Source organism: Zootoca vivipara, chromosome 11, assembly GCF_965207765.1.
Source record: "Zootoca vivipara chromosome 11, rZooViv2.hap1.1, whole genome shotgun sequence".
Taxonomy (NCBI): Eukaryota; Metazoa; Chordata; class Lepidosauria; order Squamata; family Lacertidae; genus Zootoca; species Zootoca vivipara.
In genome coordinates this window covers 42,937,393-42,943,831 of record NC_142594.1, presented here as the reverse complement: position 1 = coordinate 42,943,831, position 6,439 = coordinate 42,937,393, and the positions used below count along the sequence as shown (strand labels likewise).

At 44.4% G+C, this 6,439-nt stretch overlaps 1 pseudogene; it reads left to right on the top strand.

Moving 5' to 3' along the window:
- The first annotated feature begins 4,882 nt into the window (after positions 1 to 4,882).
- LOC148684287 (uncharacterized) lies at positions 4,883 to 6,147 on the top strand (annotated as a pseudogene).
- Positions 6,148 to 6,439: the final 292 nt, after the last annotated feature.

Sequence of the window (6,439 nt, the reverse complement as noted above, 5' to 3'; positions counted from 1 at the left end):
GCAAGAGATGGGTTAAGTGTCAACAACATAGTGGTTAAAGCTTATGGGAAATGATATTTAATGAATTGAAAAAAAAATATGTTTACGTTAACATTTGGGGGGGGGGAACACAACCCCACCCCACCCCCAAAAAACCCAGAAGCTTTTCTCTTGGGAAACATGGGATCAGAGCTACCTGAACAATATAGAAATTTATTTATGTATGCAACCATTGCCACAGGAATGACATTCACCCAAAAATGGGAAGAAGAAGAAGAAGAAGAAGAAGAAGTCCTGACGAAAGAAGAATGGCTGCAGAAATTAATGGACTATGCAGAAATTATTCTTAGCAGAAGAATAAGAAATCAAGACAAACAGACTTTTTTTTAATCAAAGAACTGATATCATTTATTGAATATTACAAACGAAATTGTAAGCAGATTAAGACATTAGCAGGATTACTGTAAAATCTAAAACATATATGAAATAGATGAGGAACAGAATAAATAGAGTTAATTGGGATATGCAGAATGGGGGGAAAATAGGGTAAATTCATGGAACCGCTGAAAGAGGGGGAGGGAAGTCAAAGTTCGATGTGTGAGACTTTGTTGAAATGTTTATTTATAAGTATCATTTATAACAAATAAACTTATAAAAAAGTGTCATCAACTAATTGTAGCAGTCAGAATTACAGAATGGATTTATCACCACTGTTATGGAAAGTACAAATAACTCAGATGGATTTAATGACAGAAATAAATGGAATATGCAATGGATGAAGTAGGGGGGCAAAATAAACTGTGGAAACATAATTCTAATTGTTTTAGTATATTAGTCTTAGATGCAAATATGTTCTAATTTCTGAGGGTTTTCTTACATCTCGGCTAGGTAATAATATCATTGTGCCTTGGTTGAGTAGAATATAAGCACTCTTGATCTCCCTTCTGTCCATGGCACAGAGAAAAGAGAGGCCAAAAGCACTACATAATATTTCTGTATGATACTAACAATTTGTGGCAAATGAAACCAAGACCAGCGTGGAGGCTGATCCATCAAGATAAAGAATTCACCAGCAGAAGTCTCCCCCATGTTTCTGTTCCATAGGGTAGAGACAAGTTTTTCATAAAGATGAACATGAGTATAAAATTACCGACTACAGTCACTTGTGTTACCTGTATAGTGAACACCACCCTGTATCTTAATGAGCTTTATTTGACCTTAGTGACACCAACACATATCTGAATATAATTGGTCCAGCGTGTAATCCCTGATTGGTTGGGATCACTGAATGGAAACAGAAAAACGTGGATTCCATAGCAGAAGCAGAGGAAGGAAAACAATGGCTGAAAATAGTGAGCAGCTATAGGTGTGGGAGGGGGGGAAGGATTAAGAGGTCTGGGATTCTGCCCATATCACTTCTTTTGAGGCAAGAACATTTGATCTAGCCCTAAAAAGCATCAAATACAGCTGCTGGGCAAAAAAGAAAAAAGAAAAATGTCAAGAATATAGATTTAACCATCACTGAAGTAATTCCGTCCATGTCCTTCTGCAAGTACAAATTAAACTGGCCAGCCTCTCTCTTTAATCTAGAGCATGTTAAAGTGAAACCTCAGTCAATGCTGCCCCAGCGTCCAAACTGCTCTGCCTCTCACACCAATTAATTGCATTTAATAACATTTCCACACTCATTTCATGCAGCAAGTATCTGATTTCATTTCTTGTTTCAGCCACATTGTGTCGGGCATCAGCCTGGCAGAGTGATGAGCTGAAAGGGGATGCCTGCTCCCTGAGGAAACTTCCCTTCCATCCACACAACCTGGGATCCATGAAGGGCATTTTGAATTCCAGTGAAAGCTGGTCCATTAGGGCAAATGGAGCAGTATCTCACCAACCCCAGTCTACCATCAGCCAGCCCACACTGGCTTGCCTTCTTACTTACAGCCAGCCCCAGCAGCCAGCTTTATCCTCCTTAGTTTCTGTGTATGTTTTTTATATTATATATATATAAAGATTTGTTCAGAGTTGCAAATTGACCTTTATGATTCTGGGATCTGTGCATTCTTGCCATGTTGCTTGGGAATGGAGTTCATCCTGTTCCTCTTCATTGTGCATCATGACTTCTTATTGCCCTCTGCCCTGACTGGGTGCTGAAATGCGTAGGGTGAGATATCAGTATTTTTAGTAGCATCGGTGGTGGTGTTTGTTCCATGGTAAGCTGCTTCACTCTAGATCTGACCACCAATCCATCTAGCTCAGTACTGTTGTCAGGGGATTGTTGTGGCTACTCTCGAGTAAAGACGCTCCAGTCCGCTCTGTCTTTCAGCGTTTTATTGTGCATATTATTTACAGTGCAGATATATCAGAAAACATGACTGCCTAGTCCGATTCACAACCCTGCAATGGCTGCTTCCGGCTCTTCGGCCAGCATAAAAGCCTGGGCACCCCAAAGCGCCTCCCCCTATCCCTGTGTGTGGGCGGGCGCCTCAATTCGGGCGCCGGAAGGGGCTGCGTTCCTTCTCCCATCCTTTGGGCTGGAGCGTTGCAGAGGCTCTGACACCTCGCTGCGCTGTCCTTCCCCCTCTGGCCAGCTGGGTCGATGCCTAGGCTCTGACACGTCTGAGAGCCCTCTTTCCACCCCGCTCCATTCCTCATTCCCTCCTCCTGACCCACTGCTAGTGCTGTCACTGAGCGAAGTGCTGGTCAGTATGACTGGGGGAGGGTCCCTGTAGGGAGTCCCCCTGACATCTGTCTACACTGATTGACAGCAGTTCTACAGGTCTGCAGACAACAGATATTCCTGGATATACCGGGTACTGAACCTGGGTCCGTCTGCATGCAAAACTACTACTGAATTATGATACTTCCCAACAGCGGCAAATATCCTCCACTCCCACTCCCACAGCCATCTCTCATTCATATATAGAACAGATTCCTAATACTAGTAGATTAGAACTGGGCTCCAAGTAGAACTAGGGATTGTGTGTATTACCAGGAGAACTTGAATTGGGAAGTCAGCTGCAGCAGACTAAGTGCTGTTCTTGGGAAGGAAGAACAGTTTTAAGTTGAGACCGAGGAAAAGCAATCAAGCTCTCAGCACCCTCATTAGCACGGTGTAATGAATGCAGTGAAAAAGCAGAGCATCCTCTTGAAATATCTCTTGTTATCAGATATGACAAATTCAGGTTAAGGCAAGGCTACCCATTTCATGGTAAAAAAAAAAAAAACCAAGCATTTTGCAAGCAGCGCCAAATTGTATTATAAGCCCATTATTTGTGAACTTCCTCACCGGTAAGGCATAGAAGTGCTGAAGCAATTCGCAACTTTTCAAAGAAAAGAGCCCATGAGAGAGGAAACTTAATGTATCGTGGCCTGATTCGATACACGGTCGTTTTCTCACTCAAATGTATCGCCTCTGCTTGTGTCAAAACACCAGCTTCCTTAGTTCCCTTCTGGCTGACTATCTCCATGGTAATCATCACACTCCAGAACTCTTTAGAGGAAAGTGATTCATCCCCGAGGTATTTTTGAAGAATCTGCTCAGTTCTGTGCTGGTAGTCCAAGAGCAGGGCTGGAACTCAGATCTGAGTCAATTGCACATAAACGGATATGAATACTATAATTGTCTGGTGTTATTTTGGTCTGTGGGTCTGAGTCATCCACTGGTTAAGCAGAAGGGCTGGGGGAGCATCACACAATCCTATACTGTTGCTACAACAAGGAGCTTGATAAGAAGCTCAATCCATCCATCAATGCCTGTAACTGACTTTCATTTATCTATGCAAGATGTGATACCTGCTTGGTGCAATGGCCCACTACAAAGCTATGGAGAGGGGTGCCTTACAGAGTGACTGCCAATCTACTCCACATAATTTTAGAAGTAGTATTCACCAACCGTACTTTTCCGTGTATAAGACAATTTATTTATTTTTACCTTAAAACAACTTATACATGTGTAGTGCAGAGGGGGGATGGTGGAAATGATTTCTGTCTCGAGTAGTAGATTGTCACAGGCGTCATTGTGGGTGATAGGTGTCAGGAGTATGGGCAAGAGTCAGGCTCTGGGGCCTGTAGTGCTTTGCAGGACTGGGGCCTGCCTCAGCTTGTGCTGGAGAAGCAAGGAGTGGCCACTCAGGTGAGGCCTCAGCTTGTGCTGGAGAGGCAAGGAGTGGCCACTCAGGTGAGGCCACTTGATAACTCACTGCACCTGGTGGCAAGAGCTGGGAGGGATAAAAGCTCAGCATTTCCCTTCAGCTCTTTGCCACAGCAACGCGATCCCTGCCCTGTTGCATCTGGCCTCCTGTTCCTTGATCTTTTGCCTTGCTCCTCGACCCTTGGATCGTCGCCTTGACAACACCTTTCTCCTCGACCCTTGGACCTTCGCCTTGCCGACGCCTTGCTCTTTGACTCCCAGACCTTCGTCTCTGCCTTGCTCCTTGACCCTGTGACTGCCTGATGCTGGACCCTCAGCCCTGCACCTGTTCCTGCTTCTACACCACCATCTTGCCTCTGGTCCTGACGTCCTCAGCCAGGGCTTCAACCGCCCGCCGACCGGACCGTGACAATAGGCTGCTGCGGCAATGTCTGCTTGTGATTGGGCATTGCTGTGGCAATGTTCTCTTGCGATTGGGCGTTGTTGCAAGAATGTCAGCTGGCAACTGGGTGCTCCTGCGGCAATTGCTGCTGGTGATTGGGCACTGCTGCAGCAATTGGGCATGTGATTGGCGGCAGCTGGTGTTGATCGGAAATACGATAGGAGGCTTCTGCATTGTTTTCAATCACAAGCATTTGGAATTTGGGTGAGCAGAAAATATGATGAAAGAAAATGCCCACCCCACCCCCCCAAATTGGCAGGTATGCTCCTCCCGGTACTCTTATATGAAGACGACACAGTCCTACTCTTTTTCCTGTGTTGGTCTAAGGAAACTCCTGAGATCCCTTGCTAACTATTGTAAAACTGAACAATTATCAATAAATTACAGCAAATCTAAAATTATGGTGTTTTCAAAAAAAAGAAAACACAAATGGAGAATTGATAGCCAACCTATTGATCAGGTAGCAACCTTTAAATATCTGCGAATAACTTTTCAGGAAAGGGGCTTATGGCATCCTCAGATGAAAAACGCCATTGCCAACGCAGGAAGGGCTACTAAAGCCCTAACTAGATTTTTCTACGGGAAAGGGGGTCAATATGTTCCGGCAGCCTCCCAGGTCTTTGATACAAAAATACTCCCGCAACTCACTTATGGATCCCAGGTCTGCAGTCTTAAAAATTCCGTGCCGGTGTAGGCATTTCAAACTAAATTCTTCCGCTGTCTATTGGGGATCCCCCTCTGTGTATCTAATATAGCTGCCCGCTTAGAAGTTGGACAACTACCCGTTAATGCGTGGCTGTGGATTCTAAAGATACACTACTGGTTAAAACTGGTTGGCACCTTTAACACTGTTGAACACCTATCATTCTAACTGGAAAGCCTCCCTGTTCGAAAAGATTCAAAGCTTGGGATTTTCTCCGCGGAGTTTGATAGCGGCAGGATACGAGAGAGCCAGAAGTCAAGTGCTCCAATGTATAAGGGACGTGGAGCTGCAGTGCCATATGGGCAAGATGGACAAACACGCCACAATAAGAGATTTTGGGAGAGGGTTCTCATTCGCAAATTACCTGGCAAAATTGCAAATACCCAAGTATAGACATTCTTTTACCTTGGCCAGATTTAATGTGTTGCCCTCTGCACTGTTGCTACATAGATATGAGGGTAAACCGCATGAGTCACGTGTTTGCCCATGTGGCTCATCGGAAGTGGAAACAAATTTGCATGTATTGCTGCACTGCAGTCTCTACGAGGATCTACGCTGGACCTTTATCGCCCCAGCCTTACAAAAGCTTAAAAATGAACCAGAATCCCAACGTTTGAGAGCCTTGGTAGAAGATAAGGTCCCTGAAATTACGATCAATGTTGCCAAATTCTGCGTAGCTGCTATTAGACGCAGGAAACAAGAGCTTTCCAATGTCAATACACAGGCGAATGCGAATATTTAGTTTCATTTATGTCCTTTACAGTGTTGTCATGGCCCAATTTGTATTGAAATTGTCCTCTGTTTATCCCTGTGTTATCCTTCTTTGATCAGTTGTATGAGTCGTTTTGGTCCGTGACCGTTTAATAAAATTTGAAATTTGAAAGTAATGGGCTGCATCCAGGGATACCTACCGGTGAGGTAGGGCTGAAACCTCTTCCCTGGAACAGGTGATTCCACTGAGTTTGGGCTGAGCATCAGAACTGCTCTGGTCTTCACAGTCCTCATCTAGATAGTCCCACCCAGAGTTCTGTTTCTTTGTCACACTAGAGGGTGACATGGGTTCAGGGCACATGATGTAGCTGAAGCTTAGCCTGGATGTTGCCTGGATGGGAAACCGTCTGAGATTTTCTTTACATTGCAATGTAAAGAAAATCGTACTTCATAC